The sequence below is a fragment of the Hesperophylax consimilis genome, chromosome 9, assembly GCF_061612785.1.
Source record: "Hesperophylax consimilis isolate HC1 chromosome 9, BYU_Hcon_1.0, whole genome shotgun sequence".
In the NCBI taxonomy this organism is placed as follows: domain Eukaryota; kingdom Metazoa; phylum Arthropoda; class Insecta; order Trichoptera; family Limnephilidae; genus Hesperophylax; species Hesperophylax consimilis.
In genome coordinates, this window is record NC_142844.1 from 15,033,204 (window position 1) to 15,058,096 (window position 24,893).

The following is a 24,893-nucleotide window of genomic DNA, read 5'->3' on the forward strand; positions in this document are numbered from 1 at the left end:
ATTTTTTTGTTGTTTCGTTATTTTTTAACAATGACATACTATTTAGGTACTTGTTCAGACTTCGTAGGTAGGTAACAATATGTAGTTACCTACCTATTTGAGGAAAATAATATATGTAATGGCTCATTTGCATAATAAGCTCCTAATAGAAGTAGTGATAAAGAATATTAGAATGGAATATAAAGTATAGAATAGTTTCAGTCTAGCAAATTTTCCAAGCCATTTTTCCCATAAAAATAACTACTAAGATATGCGTAGGCTGTCGTTCATCCAGTATACGGAGAAAAATGACTTGCTAATTTATAAAGAATCACTTCAAATTATTGGTTATTAGGCCTAACGATTGAATTAAATATATAATCATGATATCAGAGCAATTGTTCGTGAAGATTCGAATATTTTTGCATTTTGTCATGATGTCAGGCGAATACAAGGCGATTTGCCTTGATCACGACGAAATGCAAAAATATTAGGATTTTCAATGATAAAATCGTAATTTCGTAAAAGTCTATCGGGCAACATGTTAATTCATTCGTAAGACCTGCAATTCCGATTTTGACAAATATAACATTTGATCATTGTCGTCACGGAAATAATGGTGTGATAGTAGATAATCAAGTGTGGCTGTGTGACCAGAGAGATTTTTTTTCCTTCCCTAGCCCAAAAAATATTAGCGTCATGCTATCGGTGTGCAGTGTTGTTGAAGATTTTACTTTGTTCTAAATAATTCATATTTGCTACATATTTGATGCATATACTCTATGTTTAATACGGATACATCGCTTCATGTATTGTTAATTCATCCACTTTTGAATACCACAAAATTCGCCAATTTTTACTAAAATCGTTTTATACACCTACGTTTAATGAAACATTTATACAAATTGTTCGATGGTAAAATGCACCAACTTCTAGATGGCTGCGAGAGTGATAGTACCTACAAGTAAAAAAAGTTGATCACTTTTTTTTAAATTCCTACTTTTTAAGCTAAATTTCACTGTTTACAGATACAAAGAAGACAATATGTTTGTGGATAGATAAAAAACAATTGAATTTTTGAAAAGAGAGAGAGAGAAAAATCTTTTTTTACTTCTACCATCATGTGGAATCACCCCCAGAAGTTAATGCAGTTTACCTCCGGACATTCTATATACAATATACAAATATCTGATTTTACATAATTTCTTCATTAAAAACACATTCAGAATAATTGCAAACAGCTTAAGTTGAACACATTCACATATGTACATTTACAGTTAGTATACATGCTATTCTTAAACCGATCAATTATTTGCGTCTAAAATCAGCGACGTTTCCTCGTGATTACGTCCTTCTTTATAATTTATGGCACTCCAGACTTCTAGTGTTCGTGTTCATTTGCCTAACCCCCTAAGTGCCCTGCATAGCCGCCACAAAGTAGTTATTTCTCAAGTGGAAGACAAATTGTGTAAGTACGCGAGCATTTAGAATTAAAGGGCGCGATAACTATTGTATAGCCCTTTCGTCAAATATGATGGCATTAATTCCGATTGCCACTGCAGCTTTAAATACTGGGCATGAACTATACAATATACCAATTGATGTATTATAAATTAGCCTATGAATATACACGTACATTATAGAAATGGTTTTAAGGTTTTATTAAGGTTGGATAAGTTGAAGTGAATTTGGTACAGACGACTAGAGGACTAAGGCACTCGTACAATCCCAATATGCAAAGTTGTATTGTTAGGTCACGCAACTCAGCCTTATGTTAGTGTGCTGATAATGTACGGAGTGGGCAAACCTATCAGCCATATTTTATTGAAGAAAAATTAAATTAAATAATGATCTGATAATAATAGGTTGGTACACGATTAACAAGTTTTGAGACGATAGGAAATAATGGTTGGTCCAGGATTCTGCCTGAAGGGAGAAGATTAGGAGATGAGAAAGACAGAGGATAGAGAACGAATTATTTGACTCAACACAATTCAATTTGGTAGGCGGGAATGGGTACCGCCGCCCTGGGAACCATTTATTGGATGACCAACACCTCTGCCACAGGTCACCCCAAGTGGTTCGCTACGTTTGGTGACTTAGCAGGGGTGCCCGGGTTCATGGGTTAAGGTTTGCCCAGGTCTTGGTGGCGGGTGCGTCGGCCCACCTTCTGCGTGGCGGGCTGGTTGGGAGATGCTGGTTGAGGGAGACCCTTTACAACCGGTTACCGCTGTCCGGGCCGCTCGATAGTACAGGGGCCCGACCCTCAGGCTCACGACTAAGGGTGGGCTGCCCCATCAGCGAGTGAAAAAACCCCGCCACTGCTGTTGTGCCGGTTCGTGACCGGAGGGGACCCAGCAGCAGCGTTTGGGGCGCATTGGATGCCCTCTCCAGCCGGACTCTCCCAGCCTATCGCCTAGCACCGCAGTGAGTGGGCTGGAACCAAACGCTCATCACTCCCGGACAGCCTGAACCCCATATTCCTACCCACCCCTCATACCTTTCCATTCCAGACCTTCCTTTCACTTCATACCCTTAAAAAAAAAATTAAAATCATGAATATACATAAAAACATACACAACATCATTACAGCGGCGAGTAGCAGGCGTCCCCGGTGCGGGCCAAAACTGTTGGTAAATTTTGCCAACATTCGCGGTCTGCACACTAATTTAAATTCAGTTCATCATCATCTTTTGTCCCAACGTCCCAACCTTCTTTTCCTATCCGAAACTCAGATAGCCGAACCGCCAGACTCCTCCTATCTGGACTGCCCGGGCTTTACCCTCGCAAGCAAGTTCCGACTCAAAGGAGGAGTCTGCCTCTATAGTCGAGCTGACGTCAATTGTGTACGACTATTGAGTCTGGAAAACTCCAGATTCGACGTAATGTGGGTGCGCGTCAATCTTGCCAGTACAGCAAGATTCTACGCTTTTCTATACCGCTCACAGAACCATAGCGAATCAGACAGCAGAGGTGTGCTGCGGAAATAGTTCCAGTTTTGACAAAGCTCTTCAAAATGTCCCTGAAGTGTGGCACTGTGCCCTCTGGTTGGAAAAAAGCGGTTATTCACCCTATTCCCAAGAAAGGTGACCGCTCCAACCCGGCCAACTACCGTCCCATAGCGATCACATCAGTTCTGTCCAAAGTGATGGAACGTGTGATCAACGACAAACTGCTCACATACCTCGAGAAGAACAAAATTATCAACGACCGTCAATACGGATTCCGGCGGAACCGCTCGTGCGGTGATCTTCTCGCGTATGTGTCGCATGTTTGGGGCCGGTGCCTGGAACGTCACGGTGAGACCCAAACGGTCGCACTAGACATATCCAAGGCCTTTGACCGGGTCTGGCACCGAGGACTTGTCAACAAATTGCCTTCTTACGGACTTCCCGCATCCCTGTGTACGTGGATTGCTGACTTTTTAAGGGATAGGTCGATTCAGGCGGTTACTGACGGTTTCACCTCTTCCTCGCACTCCATAAATGCTGGCGTCCCACAGGGATCGGTTCTGTCTCCGACTTTGTTTTTGTTGCACATCAATGACCTTTTGACATGTGCACCGATACATTGTTACGCGGATGACAGTACAGTTCATGATAGCTTTTTGTTTGACAGGCCCCCAAAGGGCACACAAACTCCAACGGCTCGGAGGGCTTTGAAGCAGAGAATGGACGGTTATCTCGAGAGTATTTCCTCCTGGGGTAAAAATAATCTCGTCGAATTTAATGTTTCAAAGACCCAATCCTGTCTGATTACGTCTAAAAGGGATCCAAATGATAATCCAGTCTCCTTCAACGGAAGCAATCTTCCGAACAGGCCTTCCATTGATATGCTTGGTGTAACTATAAGTGACCAGCTCAGGTATGGGGGCTCCATCGAAGCCAGAGTAAAGCTGACCTCTCAGAAGCTGGGCGTACTGTACAGGGCCCGCAGATACTTTAATAATACACAACTGCTGACCCTGTACAAATCGCAAGTGCGCCCTACTGTCGAATTTGGCAGCCATCTCTGGTCCGGAGCCCCTAAATACCTGAAAAAAACCCTTGACTCTGTGCAAAAACGGGCGGTCCGTTTGATAGATTCCCCAATCTTAACAAACGGACTATAATCTTAACAATCGGCTGTGGAACGAACTGCCGGCCTCTGTGTTTCCTCCCTCCTACAACATGGGACTCTTCAAGACCCATGTTCACTCCTTCCTCTCCACAAAAAGACCCTCCACACAGCATCCCCAAAGATGACATAGGCCCTGAGGGAAATTATTTTCTTCAGGGCCTCCTGTGTGGAGTTAATATAAATCTACGAAGCATAACACTTTCTTCTTCGTTATAAAGAGTGCAGTTTTTTTTAATAATTGCAGTGGATAATGTTTTTTTTTCTTCATAGTGTTTTTTATCTTACATGCCCATTTTAATTTTAATATTTGTACCATAAATTCAATATAATTCAAATTTTTCCGGTCTGAACTGAACTATAATACGTCTTCCATAAAACTTAATCTTTCACAAACATCTTATTCGTCGGACGCTGTATCGGACCAATCCATCAAGGTAATAGCGCCTCTATTTCAATTTGCTCATAAAACTGCACTTCCTTGGCTCTTGGCTATACGGTCGTAGAACAGGCAAGACGAAAATCGCCGGACGACCCCAGAAACAATAACATCTCATTTGTGAATCATGGAGGGGTGGCGATCATCGGTCGTCAAGGACTGCGTATATCCAAAATCAATATTGGAGATTACCAAACTTTTGAATCTCTGGGATGTTGTATTTCTTCAATGGGGGCGTCTTTCACACTAATCACTATCTACCGACCGGGGTCGAGGATCATCACTGCGGATTTTTATAACGAATTTGCGCAACTTTTAGGGCGGGTAAATGCCCTACCTGGTGCCCTCATTATAACCGGGGACTTTAATATCAGAATAGATAGGAAAACTGACATTAACACAACAAAATTTTTTGATGTCTTAGAGTGCTACGGATGTAGGCAATGGGTAGATATTCCGACTCATGACGCAGGCGGAATACTTGATATTTTTGTATCTAGGAATACTGACCCACCGCTAATAACCGAAGTAATAGACGTGGGTCTCTCAGATCACAGGCTTGTGCGTACCGAGGTAGACTTTAATCCTTCCAAACCTGTCTACAAAACGAAGACGACCAGAGCGTGGCGAAAGTTTGACTTTGCAGTCTTTGAGGAAGAACTGAAGACTTCCATCCTTGCAAAATACGACTTAAATAGTAATGTAAATTCGACATCTGGCCTAGTAGAAGTCTATAATGATATTTTAACTACACTAATAAACAAACATGCCCCCTTTTCGACCAAAACCTGTGCTGTTCGCAAGTCTGATTCCTGGTTTGACGCAGAATGCCGGGAAAAGAAGAGGGCTATGCGCCGACTTGAGAGAACATACAGGAGCGGAAAACTAGCCAGCCAAAGGGAAGCGTGGGTTAGTGTGCAAACTGAATATAGGGAAACAATTCGGATAAAAAGAGCCGATTACTGGATTACGAAGATTGAAAGTGAAGATTCGGACCCCCAGCGACTTTGGAATTCGCTTAAAACTGTCAGAGGTGAGTCTGAAAACTCAACCACGGCAGCGCTCAGTCCGAAAGATTTTTCCGACTTTTTCCAAGAAAAAATCGACAATATTCGGGCCACAACAGCATCTGCACCTCCACCTACGTTCACCACCTACAACGGCGAATCCTTTACTAAGTTCACACACACTACATCGGAAGAAGTCACCAAAATTGTGTCCAGTTCACTAAACAAACAATGTGCTTTAGACCCAATCCCAACGTGGCTTCTGAAAAAGTGTCTGAAACATATAGTAACATTCCTAGTTTACTTATATAACAAAACTTTTGACTTAGGCGAGGTACCACAACTGCTTAAGAAGGCCCTTGTCTCACCAATTCTAAAGAAACCCCAACTAGATTCTGAGGATTTAAGTAATTATCGTCCTGTGTCAAATTGTGATCAGGCAGATAACCGCCCATCTGGCGAAAAATGAACTGCTGTCAAAGTACCAATCAGCTTATAGGAGGTACCATTCTACAGAGACTGGATTACTGCGCGTGTTGTCAGATTTGATGCTTGCAAATGAGTCAGGTAAGCTAGCTTTGCTATCACTATTAGATCCGAGTGCAGCATTTGACACCATCGACCACAATTTCCTGATCGACAGACTGGAAAAAACTTTTGGACTGGGTGGTGAAATTATTAAGTGGATAAAATCATACCTCTGTGGCCGAACCCAATCTGTACAAGCGGGCGTTAAAAACTCTCCCTACGTGACCCTGACTTCTGGAGTCCCCCAGGGTTCAGTCTTGGGGCCCCTACTTTTCATTCTGTTCATCAACGATGTTGCCAAAATTATAGATTCATTCGGACTTCTTTCCCATTGCTATGCTGACGATCAGCAAATCTATTTCTACTGTGCACCGAATGAGAAAGACAGATTAAAAGATATTACTGTTAAATGCATTGGTGCCATAACAGAGTGGATGTCTTCGAACAAACTTAGACTAAATCCATCCAAAACAGAATTTCTCTGGACAGCAACAAAAAAGCGCCAGTCAATGTTAGACAAAACTCCTCTCATTACTTCTGGCTGCAACATCATCCCTAAAAATGGCATTAAACTCCTAGGTGTTCATCTAGATGAAGATCTCTCACTCAAATCCCAAATTAACAAAACAGTAAGCGCAGGTTTCTTTCACCTGCGTCAAATCAAATCTATAAAAAGAAATATTCCGGCTAGCGCCACAAAGATGTTAGTAAACTCCTACGTTGTATCACGACTCGACTATTGCAATGGCATATACGCAAGTCTCCCTAAAATATACACTGACAGACTTCAGTCAGTTTTCTATGCTGCAGCAAGGCTGATAACTGGTGTTCCCAAATATTCCCACATCTCACAACATTTGCGGAACCTTCATTGGCTTAAGTGCCCTGAGAGAATCTAATTCAAACTCTGCTGGATGATTTTTAAAGCCGTACATGATATGGCGCCACCCTACTTGTCGGAACTCTGCATTCCAAACGATGTTAATGTTAGGCAAGCAACGCTTCGATCAGCATCTTCAACAGCCATAGGTAGACTTTCAGTACCTATGCGCAATCACAATACCAATTTTGGAGACCGAGCTTTTGCAGTAGCAGGCCCAACAGCTTGGAACAAACTCCCTTCATATTTGCGAAAGATCGACAGCTCATCTGAGTTCAGAGCAAAACTAAAGACTCACCTTTTCAACTTGTCGTATCCAGAATGATGACCTTTTTTTATTGTTTTATTCATCAGTAGTATTTCATTGCTCAGTCCAGGGGATTTTCTATTTGACTTTTTTTTTTTTTTTTTTTTTTTTCACCGTTATTAACCGTTTATTACGCGTAAACAATTTTTTTAAATAAGTTGTAAGTCGTTTTGTAGCGGTATTGTGTAAAAATGCCCACTTGGTCATAAAAATATGTATAGCTTAAGTTATTAGTTAAAAGTCTTAGTTGTAAATCACTCGACATTAGTCTTAGTTATAAGTCTCTCTCTATCTATGAAACTTAGTTATAAACCAAAAGTAATTAAGTCTTAGTGATCAATGCATAAATTAAGTTGTTAAGCGCCCTTGAGGTGATTTTCTCACGAAAACGGCGCTATATAAATAATCCAATCATTATTATTATTATTTTCCGTCTCTTGCATTTTATATCCCCATTTCTCTTTTTCCGACCAGTTGACGATTTCATGTCTGCATTCCACATTTGGTTCATCTGTCGTGTAATTTTTTTACTTTAAAAGTTTCGATACGTTTTCTAAAATCCAAATCCAAAATCCAAAACCAGTTGACATGTGTGACACGTTTTAAGTACACAGACATGATCACAATAATGGTGACTAATTGTACAGCTATTTTTTAAGTATTTACGTGTCTAACATCGTTCTTTCAAAACCATAATAATAATAACGCAAGGTTCATCTTTACAGCTTTGAAAATGAAATGTTCTTCTTTAAAATAAAGCACAATCGTGGTCATTATTACCAATCTAGAGACCGGATTATATGCAACAAAAATAGCCCAAAATATGCATGCAAATATGCAATAAAAATAGCTGAAATATGCACGAAAATCCATAAAAAGGGTCAAAATATGCAGCATGAAATAATACAGGAAGTCGTATTTATAAATATTTTTTTTTATTTTAGTAAGCTATTAGTTCTCAAGGATAACAATTATATTTTCGAAAATATCAATTATAAAATGTATTTAACAATAAAATTTAGAATTTACCTTTAAAAACGTATATGACTAAGTACTGTTCTAAATGTTCTGTAGACAAAAATTGTGTCTACGATCGCTTAATATATTTTTGTAAGCGGAAAAGGAACGTTCTACGTCTACTGATGTGGCTGGACAGAATTTAAATTTGGGTGCGATTTTTGAACTTATTATTCCGGGCAAAATTTCACCTGCCCCGTTGATGAAGTTATCAATTTGGCACAAAGGTTCAAACCCTGGGTTATTATTCAGTATGTTTTCAAATTTTTCTTTGAGTTTACTCGGGAATAGCTTTGGCAACGAGGAATTCATAAGGCGAATTTCCTTCATAACCTGAATAGATGCATTCAACGCCAATCCATGAGTTTCAAGCGTTTTTATACTTGCAGGTATGTAGGCAAAATGAGTGGTAATCATAGCTAGGTTTTTTTAATACTGGCGTCGTCAAACGATTCTTTGCACTGGAAAACTGCCAAAGCCTCTGCACGATCGAAGTCATTGATAACACCCTTGATGGCTTCAAAATGTTCATGGTAAAACATCGCAGCTTCGATCCATGTACCCCAACGTGTTATTACTGGCTCAGGAGGTAAAGGGATATTTGGCAGTTTTTCTTTGTAGGCCTTTATACGAGCAGGTGCCTTAAGAAACACTTTCTTTGCTGATGAAATCAGGTTATTTACATTCGGAAACGTGGATCTCACTTATTCGGCGAGTCTGTGAATTCCGTGAGCAAAACACGTCACATGAATCAAATTGGGATAAAATACTTGGAGTGCTTTGCCTGCTTTGATCATATAGGGGGCAGCATCTGAGAGCAACACATACACATTTTCATCCGCAGAAGATTCAGGAAATATTTTTTTTATACCCTCATTCACAAATCTGGCGATCGTAGAATGACTTGCCTTTTCAAGTTCTCTGCAGGCCACCAAATAGGAAGATGAAGGTTCAAGTTTTAATGCACCAACAATCAAATTTGCAATGTAACGGCCGCAAGTGTCGGTGGTTTCGTCAGCTGAAATCCATATGATGTTATCCTTGAGTTCATTGCGTATTTCTTCCAGCACATGTAGATAAATTGATGGTATGTAATTTTTACGTAAAGTAGATTCATCCGTATTATGCCGTGTTGCGCTAACTCCTTCTTTAGCCAAACGTTTCGGACAGCATTGCAGTGTCCATCATCAGGGCAGATGTCTTATTTTGACATGGATTTTTTGATGGACACTGCAATGCTGTCCGAAACGTTGGCTAAAGAAGGAGTTAGCGCAACACGGCATAATACCCCAAAAACAAATAACAAAAATACTTTTGGCCGTGAAAATCTTAAATCATATTAGATTCATCCGGTATATTTTGTTTTATGCAATATTTTCTGAGAAAATCCTTCAAGGCAGGATTTGTCAGTTTGTATAGAGGGATATTGCTTGCAAGAAATGCTTCACATAGATTCACGCTAAAGTGATTTTGTTGTTTACCTTTGGAGGTTACTTCACTGTTACTGCTACTTGCCACTGTAAAAACTTGTTGTCGTGGGCCCTTCTTCTGCACTCCTGCGATATGAACACTGGTTTTGACATGCTGGTCTATTTGGAACTTTTTTGTGCTAGAAATGTTTTTCTCGCAAACTCGGCAGTATAAAACTTTTCCGTCGTATGTAAATATTCCAGGATATTCAGCTATCCACATATGGGCACTTTTTTATCAGGGGGCATGGTTCACTTTCACAATGTACAACTTTGTGCAAACAAACAAAACACTAGACGAAACTCTAAAGAACAGCGCGTGCGACCAGTCAAAAACAAAATTCGCAATTCACTGAATTACCATAAAAATATACCAAATCACCCCGAATGAATGAATTGTTTTCGGCAATTAGCCGAATTATTAATTTTTCCAAAATTATTTGAAAAAATTATTTTGGATAAAATTAGTTTTAAATTAAATGGGATTATAACAAGGTTTCAACACGGTTTCATGAAGAATAGATCAACTCTGACAAATCTGCTAATATATGAAAACTTTATAGCGAATGCCTTTGCAGATAAATGTCAAGTAGATTCGATATATACTGACTTCAGCAAGGCGTTCGATAAAGTTTGTCATAAAATATTGATAAATAAATTAAGGAGTATGGGTATAACCGGGAACTTTCTTAAATGGGTAGAGAGTTATTTAACAAATAGGCAACTTTTTGTAAAGTTAAATGACGTAATATCGGATGCCTTTTCTGCCACTAGTGGTGTGCCACAGGGCTCCCATTTAGGACCAATACTGTTTATTTTATTTATTAATGACATTGTAGACATTTTTTCCGATGTTGATATCCTGTTATTTGCTGATGATTTAAAATTATATAAAAAAATTAAAAATATTTCAGATTGCATAATTTTACAAAAAAATTTGAACAACTTGTTTAATTGGTGTATATGCAATAAACTGGCACTTAACATTAGTAAATGTCAAATAATAAGATTTTATAAAATAAAGAAACCGACAATTTATGAATACAATCTTGACAAAATTATATTAAACTCAGTAGAAACAATAAATGATCTAGGTATTATTTTCAACTCAAAACTTACATTTATTAGCCATGTAACTAATATTATTAATAGATCAATGAAGATTTTAGGATTTATTATTAGAATAACCAAACAATTTTGTAACATTGATACTATTCGCATTTTATACATAACGCTAGTGAGAAGCATTTTGGAATATAACTCTACGATTTGGGCTCCACATTACAATATCCATATTCAAGCGATTGAAAAAGTCCAGCATAGATTCCTTAGGTATATTAATTTTAAATTAGGTATTCCAAGAGAATCCGTGGACTATAATTTGTTATTGAACTGGACTAATCTCGTAAATTTATCAGATCGCAGAAAAATCTGTGATCTATTAATATTATATAAAATAATTCACTCGGTCCTGGATACCCCTGATTTAATAGAACTAATACGATTTCATTGCCCTGGTCGCGCTAACAATAGACTGACTCTACCGTTCTACTATAATAATACACATACATTATCACATTATTACTCACCAATCAGTCGATTACACATTTTGGGAAATGAACATGCCAACATCGGTGACATTTATTTCTTAAAATTAGCGCAATATAAACATGAACTCAAAAATTATTTTTCCATAATGTAATTTTATATACGCAATATGGACATGTTGAAATGAAATGATGATATTTCTCATTGTTCTTTTTTTGTTATTTTTGGTTGTGATACACAAAATAATTGTATGTTATTTTTAAGTTTATAACTACTATAATGTAATAATATTATTTTTCTTACTTTGTACTCTATTATATGTTTATTTATAAAAGGCAGTATAGCAGTTTATGTATTTAAAATAAAAAATAAAATAAAAATAAAGAATTAAGCCGAGTAGGCGTGAGCGCAGGCGAAAATGGGAGAGGTTCCCCCCCGCTCCGGCCGCCGGCCGTAGCGATCAGTAATATCAGTTATCAGTTCTTCGCTCAGCTTCGCTGGCCGCGCGCCTTGCTATCTGACGTCTATAGTGTCGCTATGTGAGGCATCTGAACGATATCAAGCGTAAATATGCAAGATCTCAAATTATTTGCTAAAATATGCAACTACCGCTGAAAAGGGTCTAAATATGCATTTGCATATGCAAATATGCAAATGCATATAATCCGGTCTCTACCAATCAGTAACAAGTGACTTCATATTTTTAGTTTTTTTTATATGTAAAGCAACGTATAAAAGGGGTTATAGTAAATCGTAATATCTATTCAAACCTAAACATCCTTACCGATATTTTCACAAATTCCAAGAATAGCACAGTGGTCATCGTTACAGCTTGTTTTAAACCGACTACATCTGTTACTCCATCCTTACGACTGCTACCCATCGACATACTGGAGTGGCCGTTCTAATGGCAAACAGTGTGTTGTATAATATACCGGTAACCGGTATTGCAGCTATAGGGCAAACAAGATGACGTATCGTCGCTCGCTAACGTAAACCACTGCAAGGCAAGGAGGTATTCACCGCACGGCCGATTATACCCAACCTTTTTCTAGATGACCTTTTCATTTTAAAATAAATTATTTTCAGGATTGTGGCTAATTTGAATTTGAAACAGTTATTAAAATCGTCTGGTTTTCAAAAGTAACATACCAAAGTTGCTCATGCAGCACGCACGTTTGAAATTAAAATTGTTATTATTGTTATAGTAATTATTATTATTCCAAGGGCGGAGAGACCATTAAGGCCCCGTAGTAAGCGTTCAAAGATGTTTTGAAAGGGAGATATGTAAATACGAAAGTTTGAGGGAGCGCGCTGATATTAAAAACGATAATAACTAAGCAAAAATTGTGAAAATATTTAATTAAACACGACTCGTTTGAAATAGAGCAAAAATGTCTTGACAGATGCTTTGGTTGCATTTAAAGATTCACTCTGATTTTTTCATCACTATAACAAATTAAATAACAGAACGAGCCGGGTTTTTCATAATTATCGGAGCTCACATTTCGATTTTTTTCCATCGAGGGAATTTTGTATAATCACTGTTTCGGCATTACAAAACTTTTTTTGGAACTTAAAAATGAAAAGAGTTAAAAATGTAATGAATTGGTAGAAATTGGGATGGGAGGGCTTAAGGATCTGTTTATCAATATAGTTCTGCAATGGACCAAGGCCACTAAAGTATGCAAAATAGAGCCACATATTTATACTGTCTATGTTGGGATATAAATAAGTGACTCTCAGTAACGTAAGCATGAAGTGAATAATCTATGATACAATGGTATTTTTTTTGTTCACAATTATGTATTTTTAAGATTTGCGTGGAATTATAAAATCGCGATGCTCAGAAATTGACATGTCCTTGGCCTCTCATGTATTTATTCTGAACCCAAATACCGCAAACTTAAACATAAATGTTAAGCAAAAGAATTTCCGCACATATCTACATTTAATAGTGATTGACTCTGCGCAATAAATCACCGCAAAGAACGTGAGTGATTTCAATTTCAAGCCGTTAAATTTCAAGCTCGTTTGGCTCTGGGAATAAATTGAATTTTGAAACAAAAGAATTGCAACATGTAAAATTGTAACAACTCTTGTTGGAAGTTTTAAAGACGCAATGCGTATAAGAGAACGAGGTGAAAAGTTAATTGGCGAGGGAGAGTGAAATTTTACTCTCCTGTTAAAAAGGAAAATGGTATCCATTAAATGAAATGTTTTCATGTTTTGACTTTCTGAATTGAATGATTTTTGTTTTTATTTTTTTTCGTTCATATCATTTGTAGTTTTAATTGGTTGGCTTTTTTTGTACTTGTGTGAATCAAAACTTGTATATAGATATATGTAATGAAGCAACATACCTCGAACGGTGAGCTCAGTCTTTGAATTTCTAGATTAACGCAACTATCTATTTGATGTTTATTTCTTATCGTTATTTCTGTCGGAAGCTATGAACTTTAAAAAATCTGTTATGTTTAAGTTGCGCCCTTAGGGTGATTTCTCACGAAAACGGCTCCATACAAATTATTATGTTGTCCGTTGCACATTGCTAAAATTGATAAATGTCAAAAACGAAAACTAACGAAAAGAAGATGTTAAATCTTAGTAGCATCTGTTAATTGTGTAAAAATAAATACATCGAAAATTGCCGACGTTCGTTTTTTACAATCTCAATTATATCTCTTTTATTAAAGTTTTCTAAATCTACTTTAATTATAAGTATTTTATCCAATCTCTTCAATGTACAAAGAGAAAAATGAGTATCGCTAATTTGTTAAGAATCTCTTCAAATTATTGGTAATCCGTTTAAAAACAGGATTGCGGGCTGTTTCCTGAAAAACTTTCACTAAATTCGCAATAATATCGGAACACGTGTTCATGCACCTGCGTTTGTCTTGATAATATGTAATGAAGAAATGCAAAAATTTTATAATTTTGTGTTCCGACATCATGACACTACATTGGAATTTTACTAAAAGTTTATCAGGAAACCCATCAATCCATTTGTTAGAGGCCTGCAATACCGAATAATTATATGAGATTATAAATAAATTATCAATTTTTTTTAGTAATCAGTCTCCGTGTCAGAAGGCTTGTAATTTGATTGGGTGAGATTCGTGTTCATCTAAAGGTGCTATTTTGCATAACGATAATAAATCCGGGTCCAAACTAAAACAAAAATGCATTTTAAATAATTCAAAAAAATGCCGACAAGAATTAATTGCCTCGAGAATGTGCACCAATAAAATTGATTATGCAATTCGCTTAAACCGAGCCGATTATCATCATTTAAAAACTTAATTGATGCCCATGATTTTAAAATAATTAAGACCGCGAGTAAGAACAGGGATTTAACGACACTGGAATAAACATTAACGGGCACACTACTGTATTTAGTGTTCATTATAAATTCTAATTAATTTTATCTTAATTATTATGACTGGCTGCAGTTTCTTTTATTTATTTTTAAGTACATAGCTTACATAGAAACTGCATTATTACAAGATGAATTTAAAACATTGAAATATTTAACGTAGTAATAATGAAAATTTAAAAAATATATTCTAGTTCGATTACCACTTCATTCTTCCACTCCACTCCATATTTAAAAAAATATAAATAAAGATAAACATAGAATAACGTCGATCATTTTATGTAAAAAAATGCACTCTCCGATGCATCACTGAATGCATATCTACCTAGAACTGATTTTCCTCTTACAAACCAATTAGCTATCCATTTGCACAAAAAAACGCAACCTTCTTTGTATTTTAAAATATCATTAGATTGAATCGAATTTTTCATTAGGTAAAGGGAATATTAGGGTGGGCCGTTATGGTGATCTTTTTGAGATATCGTTATGTTGGGGGTCTCAGAAGCTGCGTAGATATGACTATTTAGATTGATACCTTGTTTTTAGTGTTCAGATTAAGTAGTAGGTTCCTTTGACCCTGAGACTGGAACATGAATTCATATGGAACAATAAAATAGAGCGTTGTAGCGATAAATACAAATAATAATATTTTTTATATATTTCAGCAGTTTGATGACTCGAGTATGACAATAAATCTGTTTTCCGCGGCTCTGTCCAAAATCTCTAACTGCCACCTGCTATAAAAAATCATATTTAAAAATGCGTACCTATTATTTTAAGTTGGTACAAAAGAAGTTTAAAAACTACTTAATACATTGATATATTGTGATTCGATTTTGCTTGTTCAGTAAACGAACATTAATACTGAAATACTCTCTCACAACAACGTCTGCTAATATGGCGATTGAAAAGGATTCACAGGGCCCGCTCTCCAGGAGGGAAATCAAGTAGTTTTATACTTAAATAAATTTTGATCTTGGGGTAACATAAAATGTTTCGAAAACTTTGGCCACATACAGGGTCATACTGGTTTAAAAAACATCAATGCAGATTTCGAGACCCCTGACGTATCAAAGTTCTATAAAAAAACTTTGACGACCCACCCTAGTGACAATGTTTCATTATCGAGATACTGCATTGACTATCTACTATCTAGGCACGCGTCGGTATTTTGTCTGAATCATGTATTGTGATTGTCACACGAACAATATTAGTGTATGTGATTGTATGTTGCATGTGACCTACATCTTTAACGGGATATTGTCATATAGTCACTACTGCAATCACTGTTATATATCATCTCTGCGATAAATGATAATGCAGATTTCTATATTGAATGCTATTTAAAAATCATTGGGGAATGTAGGTAGCGAATTACTCGTATTTCAAGTCATAACAATGCGGAGCGGGATGTTGAAAGTTTTTTTACATAGTTGCAATAATAAGATTTATTCCAGAATATTTGCACTACAAAAATTCTTTATATATGTATTATAAAAAGATACACAAAAATATATCTAGTGTTAAGAAATATAAACAAATATTGTAGTGAATGAGTCACATCGTTAAATCATGCATTAGATGTTTCGGAAAAAACAAAGTAAACGAGTTTATCACATTCGTCTGTTGTGACAACCCTATGAATATTCAATAAATCGATAATGGCATAATTATACAATCGGAGACATGTAATTATTTTTCGGCAAATCCAGATTTGTTTCTTTAATTTTTCGGTCTAGAAAGCTCTGTATAATTGTAAAAGTGATTCTGAAAAGTAATTTATTCAACGAAAATTCAATACATTTGGGTCATTAAAAGGCAAGGTTATTAGTTAAAGGTCGCCATAGAGTCTAGAGGTAAAATATTAATAATTATGATGGTCAATGAAATTTGTCATAATAATTCCAGGTATACGCACGAAATTCCATTGTAATATCCAAATTGATTTTAATAATAATAATGTCGGGCTGCTCCATCGTTTTTTACAATATTCGGATAAAATCTATTTCACGAGTCAAGGTAAAAAGTCGAAACACTTTTCGCCGAATATATTATTCTGTAAACATGCTTTTTAGTTTTTTAGCGGATCCTCATTTAGATCACAAACAAAATAATAATGTAATACTATTGTATTTACTATATTATAATATCCATCAAAATCATTTAACATACCTACCTCAGTGGATTTACGTTAGTTCATGTAGCCTTTATAAAATATGTATTATCTTTTATGTTTAAAAAACTCCGTGCCAGTCATCAAGAACATTTTAATAAGACTTTCTTATAATAATCATCGGTAACTTCTCAGGATCGCTGGCCACGCGTAATACCATTAGTTTTTAATTAAAACCTTTTGATTTACCTTAATTACTATAAAAGGAAACGGTCTGCATTTGGGAAATTTTTAATATTAGCATTTTAATTTTTAATTACGTAAATGAAAATTTGCTTTCGTTGTGCGGGATGACAGCCAAAATAATTTCTGTTAATGACGTTTTCTTATGTTGGTATTCCTGATAACATACGAGCGGCTAGAAGATACGTTATTACTATTTACTAGACGCAAATTAGGTAGGTACTATTTTGGCCGCACTCTGAAAATAAAATAAAGGTATTTATATTTTATAAAAAAATCAATATTAAGGAAAATGTTAGGTTTGGTTAAGATAGGTTAAGTTAGGTTAGGATAGGTTAGGTGAGGTTAGGTTAGGATATGATAGGTTAGGTTAGGTAAGTTTAGGTTGGGTTAGGTTAGTATATGTTAGGTTAGGTTAGATCAAGTAAGGATAGGTTAGGTTAGGTTTTTCTATATAGAAAAATATTTTAACTATAAAAAAAATGGTTTGATATCCTAATATTATTTTTAGGGTTCCGCCAAAATAGTGCCTACCTAATATGCAGGAATTAAATGGTACTAATGTTTATTCTAGCCCAGCGGGATGTATCGGGAACACCAACATAATGAAAATATCGTTGTCACTTGACAAACATCATTGGAAATATTTGTCATTGTACGGGACGGCACTGTAGTCGCCGGCCGCACAGACGATATAGCGGGAGTGGCCGGCTGGCCGCTTCGACGCCTTGGAAGGGAAGGTCGGGAAAAAGTAGGGAGAATGTTGAAAAAATGGAATAAATGGGGAAAAATATGGGGAAAATGAAAAGTTGGGAAAAAATGGGGAAAAATTATGAAAGGGAAAATGTGGGGGGAAAATGGGAAAAAATATAGGGAAGGGAGAAATGGGGAAAATGTGGGAGAAAGATATAAGGCAGGGGGGAGGAAGGTAGGGGGGAACCTGCGCCCTGACTAGGGACGCTTCGACTGTTGTGACAGTTTCTTCTTGATGAACACCAGGGAGCCGGGAGAAAGAAGAAGGCCAGGTTGCAGTGAAGGTCCAGGGCAGAAGAGGCTTGAAGAAGGCAGTCAGGGCAGTCCAGGAGAGATGTTGATCGTTCGATGGTTGCTGGCTCTCTCCCGAATTGCACAAGTTTTCTGCCTTTTAAAGGACCAACGGGCCTAGCTCTCCCTTTGTTAGCGACAAATTCCGAGAATTATTTTCGGGTTCCCGGAATTTGTCACAGGAGAGAGCGCCGTTGTTGCGTAACTTGGAAGGGGACGATTTTGACTAGGTCCCTGACTGTTTTTCAATCCACTTTGCCCGGGTCATTTTTATTCAGATACAATTTGTGAGTTTGCACATATTACAGAGAGAAAATATATTTTACAAGGCAGCTTTGCACAATATTTAATTTGTGCAAATTTACATATTAAAGAAAAAAAATAGCTTTGCACAATATTCAATTTTGTGCAAACAGCAAGTTTTGTAAAGGAAACTGCGTTTGCACAATTTCAAATTTCATGCAAATTTAAATATTAAAGGGAGTTGGTATCTAAAAGGGAAGATTTGCACAATATTCAATTTTGTGCAAACGGCAAGTTTTGTAAAGGAAACTGCGTCTGCACAATTTAAAATTTCATGCAAATCTTCCATGTTTTGTACAAATTTATTATGATAGGTATTTTAATTTATAAGAGGGTGTTGGGGGGTCAAGCCTTTGTTTTTTGTCTATAATGATGACTGCTTGACCCCGTGGTTTTATTTATTGATCAGTTTTGCATATAAGATTTACAGTTTTACACAAGTGCAGATAAGATTACAGATTTTTATAGAGAGAATTTTGTTGCCTAAATTCGAATATGCGCAGAGGTGAGTTTGTAAAGGAACTGCCTCTGCGTAAATTCAGATTTATTAAAATTAATTTAAGTCGGTGGAGGTACGTCCGGTACAATTATTATGCGTAATTAAAAATTAGAATGTTAAGATTCACAAATTCAGATTCAAGTTTCCTTTTGTATGTGAATTAAAAGGTTTTATTAAATAAAAACGTATTAAGCGTGGCAAGCGATCCCGAATAATTAACTAATCATTGTATCGGCATGTCAATAGACATTTTTCGTCATAATACCATTAAAAAAATTAAATACATTTAGAGATATTTTTTCATACTGCTTCTTTTTTATTTCTTTTATTTTATAGATTTTTAAACATTACAATTTTCAACTACCATACTATGCTAATGTCCATGTTATGGTAGCCGTACAAATTATACAATGTAAAAAAAATAGTAAAAAGTGTTAAAATAATATAAATACAAAATATCGGGAGACGGTGAATTTTTTTTCCCATTTGATATCTGGTGAGTTGACGTGTTGTTGTTCTTGTATTGTTTTGTATTTATTTTACTTATATAATGCACTTACATAATGTTGATTGACTAGCTGATCATTTGTGGAAAAGTGAGTGGAAGGGTTTAGTTTTTCCTATGGGGAAGATTTAACCCGGACAACAAAATCGGAAGCATAAAAAAATATATATAAATAATTTTTTTTTTTACTAAATTAATTTTTTGAAATAGTTTCAGAAGGTCTTTAGAAATTCTTTAAAGAATTCTCGCCCCCTTTCAAATATCCAACGTTGAACACTATTTCGGAATCATTAGTAGATGTACATTGGATTGGTGATGGGTTATCTATTAAGTCTGCTATGTCTTTCATTTTTTGGTTTTTTTCTGTGCATTAATTATTATTAATAGTCAAAGTAATAAGATTTCTTCTTGGATTCGGAGTGATCTGGAAACCTACTGTATGTAATGCGAAGTAAAATATTTTATTTGCAATTTTTTTACAGTCGTAAGTCATGGAATATTAACGATATGTTTTTTAAATCGCTGATATACAAGTCACCTTTTCTGAAGATTATGTCGTTTCCTGATTAAACATAATATAAACTTAGCAGAATGTCCAATGGTACCATCTATTTTCACCTCAACCGCGATACATTTTTGTGGTGATTATAAGACCAACAGGATGCTCTGAAGTTTTGTTCAGGAAGAACAGCATGCAGGAATATTACTCGCTGCATAATTTTAAGTGATTATCATCATTAGAAGACACAGCGTCTAGCCACATTTTGATGTCGAGATTTCAAAACACCATACTGAAAAAACCACAACGAAAATTATCCCACTCTAGACCGGGCACGTCCTGATGAGGGAACAAAAACGTGTATTTTATTATAAGTAGGCCTAATATTACGATAATAACACAAAATAAAAGAGATTAGTATCAGAAACCGACGTTGATCCTGCGGTTATGAAGGAATGGTTCAAAAAGAGAATACATCCTTCTTCCTTCAATATATATAATAATTGTTATAATCAAACATATTCATCGTTTATTTCTTTTAGCTCTATTCGTAAAACGGCCTTGAGATGTTTCACTACAATAAGATTAAATCAGCCAAGTAATTATTATTAAATGTGATTATAATTACAATTTTTTTTTGTTATTTAGTTACATCCGCTCTCCAAAGGTAAAGTAAGTTCAATTCGAATATGGCCGGGAACATCAACATTACTTGAAAACAATGTCATTAAAAGAACCTTAAAACACCATCAACTTCTGATCCTCTAGTTTCGGAGGCTATCCCGAAAAATAAATCTTAACACCAGCGAAACTTTAATAATTTCATAAGTGTAAAAAAATTTGAATTTTGTGATATAATAAATAATCTAGGTACTCGTATATAAATAAGGTTTAAATTTGTAAAAAAAAATACCAATTACGTATATCATTATCGAGAAATTACATCTAGAGATATATCTTAAGAAATCAGTTTGTGTGAATTTTACTAGAATATCCAATCAAAATCTCTAGTTATATAACATACCGTTGTAATAAAGAAGATCATGTATCAAGACAGTGATTGATGACTGAAGACAATACAGAAAAGCTGAAAAGATTCTGATTGAGACTAAGTAGACACCAAGGCATTTTCATACCTAGCATCCGATGCAAAATGTCTAATCCCCGCTCTTGAGAATGATTTGTAAAATTACTAACTGACACCGCTCGGCCTCGAAGGTTTGCTGCACATGAAACACGAGCCCAGTCCTTTGCTGGCAGATAAGAACTGTGAACCGGTTCTATGCACACGAGCGCATAATGCACTTTGGTTGGGAGTGACTATCCTTCAACAATCTTCAAGAGGGACACCTAGAATGAATATCTCACCAGGATCGGTATGTATCATTGATTTACGTGTAGGTCCGCACTAAAACGGTGATAGAAAGAAATACTTATTATTTTTAAAATATTAAGGTTTTTACTAGCCTTATGCATAGTACATAATAAATATCTTGTACTTTTGCCATTACAATTAAGTAGCTGTGTTCAAGCCCAGTAAGGTAGTGGGCGTTTTACACGATGCTTTTTTCATACAGATAAAACTTCATACATACATCGGGAAGTCCGGGACTAGACCACATGGAACATATTTATTTTACACGATCATTATTTTCATACTTACGTTTGCGAACAGATAGTTGCCATTAAATAAGAAATAGTCAAAATATTGATACAAACATAGATCACATGAAAGTATTTGCAGACAAATCATCAAAAATACACGCGAAATTCACAATACCAGTAATATAAGATCAAAATCAGTAACAAATGTATATTATCGCTTTTTATCATATTTTGAATATAAAATGTAATAAACATGCAACATTTCTATATAATATAGTTACGTAAAACAATGACAGACGCCAGACATCAAATAATGTCCGGCATCTTAAACTGTAAGAAAATCAGTTTCCCGAAATCCCCAATCCATATGAGAAAACGATCTCTATGTGGAAACTAAACGAAAAATAGCATCGTGTAAAACGCCCATAAGAGTGCGATATTTGTGTTATATCTACAATAACCAGTTACTCTTGTTTAGAGTAGATCTGTAGGAAATATACGGTTCGGTTAAATACTGTTCAACAAAACTGTTAGGTTAAATAAATAAATAAATATTGGGAAACACAGATTTAAATCCCCTTACTTTCCTGTGGCAAATACAGAAACAAGCCCACACACGAAAAACCAGTTTTACTAATCGGTTACCAATTTTAATACATTATATTTCTTATTTTATTTTATTTATTTATTTCTTATTATTGAAGTTGTCATAAAAAGAAACACCATTTAAAAACCATATTTTACGTTTGTATTTGAAATTTACATCGATATTTCTGAAAAATAAAATTTCAATATCGATCCTCAAAATGTTAACAAAGAAACATACTGAAAAATTTTGACCCGAAACGTACATAGTTTTGAAAGAATTCGATATTTAGAAAACAAATTCCTTTTGTGTAGAAAACTATTAAGAAACTGTCACAGAATTTTCATCCCGTTTATAAAATTTAAAAAAATATAATAATTTTCAACTCTCACCGAAAAAATTCCGCGAATTCAATCATATACATTGACATATTTTTGGATTTTATCCATGGAATCAAGTATAAATATTTGAGATATCATAGAAGAATCAATATTTCTCTTTCAAAAGATGAACAAATACTATACATTATAAAAAAAGATAAAAATGCTTTTATAATGGATGGACAGATCTGTCCTTCAGAGGCTCTATTTGAGGTAATTTTGCACAAAAACGGCACTATACGAATCATCCAAATATTATAATTATTATTATTATTGGTATGTGACTAGCAATGTCCTTTCAAGTCTTGATGGGTAAATAGTATGTCGAAAAAATACTAATTTAGTCATTATTATGGCGGATGAAACTGTACAATTTGTTGGTAGGGTAGACGTAAAATATTTTAAAAGCTCGCATAATGGCAATCAAAGACTTTATTAACATAAACAAATTAATAAGTGAATTGTGGTTACAAGAGTGTTTATTATATTATCGAGAGTCGTTTTGTAGTGACTGATGTATAGCGATCTCCCGACCATCCATCAAAATCCATTTAAACCGTAATTTATATTTCTTTGTTATCCTTATCCCTTCGGTATCGGTTTAAAACCTTAATTAGGACTCTCAAGGAGTTGAACGTAACACAGCATTTAAAAAAGTATTACAAAAAAATGTTTTAAATTAACGATAATTATAAAAATACAAAGAAGGTTCAGACCGTAATTAAATATTAGGTAAAACATTTTGTAAAAAAATGTGAAAGATAAAAAAAAATTGATTTATTTTTTGAAAACTCTGAATTATTGTAACACAAAATGTGTACGCAGTGTGCCCTCGAGTGTCCAATTAAAAAGATAAAATGTACTATTTTTTTACGAAATATATTCTATGTATCTACTTACATCATACATTAGTAGTTTATTATTATGTCTGGTTTAAGACTTCCACTTTTTGTTTTCATTTCATCTATTGTTTCTACTTTTGTAACTAAATTTTACTTTATTATCATCAAAGAAAACGCACACCTTAATTTTATGTTTTATTCTTCATCATCATCATCACTTTTGGCTCTACAACCCCTGGTGGGTCTTGGCCTCCTCAAGAGTCTTCCTCCACTCATCTCGGTCCCGCGCCAGCTCTCTCCAGTTTCGAAGCTGCACATGAAAAAAAAGATAAATTAATGTAATAAATGTTTTATTCTTACCATAGATTAAGTGCTGTAATACACAGGCCTCGCTTTCCGGGGATTTTTTGATACACACAACGTTGTTATTTTATTTGTATGTAAATATGTATCCAAACGTTTAATATAAGAGAAAAAATTCTTCTCGTATGTTGGAAAAAACTACGTGACACACCATACAAGATACCAAGGTGCATTAAAAGTATCTGTCCTTTGTGTCGTCTCGCCCCTATTTTAGTGTTATTTATTAATTAATTGCGTAATTGCAATGAGTCAGTTAATTGAGTCTTAAAGATTTAAAGATTTCTGGATTTTCATCGAATCTTCTTTAGATATTACTATAAGGTCTTGTTAGTAGCTGAGTGGTCCAAAAGTTATTCATCATCGCACAAGTACAATTTTCGCTTATAATTACGATTTTACGAGGAAATAAAATAGTACTTAAATGATTATAATTCGATTATTTTGTTTAAGTAGTCGTGTAAACAAAGTTATATAATTTATTTCAATTCAAATGACGACACAGAGTGAATTAGCAATTATGGAAGAAATGTTTACTTTCTTTACGAATGAAATCTTTCTTTAAATAAATGGTACGAGACCGGTAGTAAAGGGTTGGTCTAGTTCGAACAAAATGATACGATTGGATACTGTTAACCCTTGAAAGAAAAGGGAGCGAAAATGTTATTTTCGAGGAACTAAATTTGTCCAAAGTTTCTTAAATGAAATTGATACAAACTTATTTCTTATGCAGCACCTGCATAAAAGATTCTAAAATAGTGTGTTCACATAGCGGGACAAATTTGAAAATTTTACTCAATTATACACTCTTCCTATTCAATTTAACACGTCCGAACAGAACCTCAAAATATGTTTTTTTTAATACTTTGCGGTAAAGTGCGGATTGTGTGCTGTAATAATTTACAATTAACGGAAAATTGCAAAGATTTTTTCTTCGGCCCGGCATAATTTCCGTGAATGGACCGAACCAACGTAACTGTTAGTGCAAAAACACACCTATTATTATGCCGTGAGCCGACTCACGAGTCGGCCGGTGAATAGAGTAGGTTTATTGAACTGCAGTTAGTGTCAAAAATGTGTTAAATATTCCGTTAGAACCACTGACACAGAACATGCTTGGACATGCGGACCCACTACTCAATTATTAGGCGATTTAATTGAAATTACTTAGCTAACTATTTTTAGATATCTATTTAAACTACGCATAACTCGCTACGCGTCTTCTAATTTTCATTGTAGAGAACAATA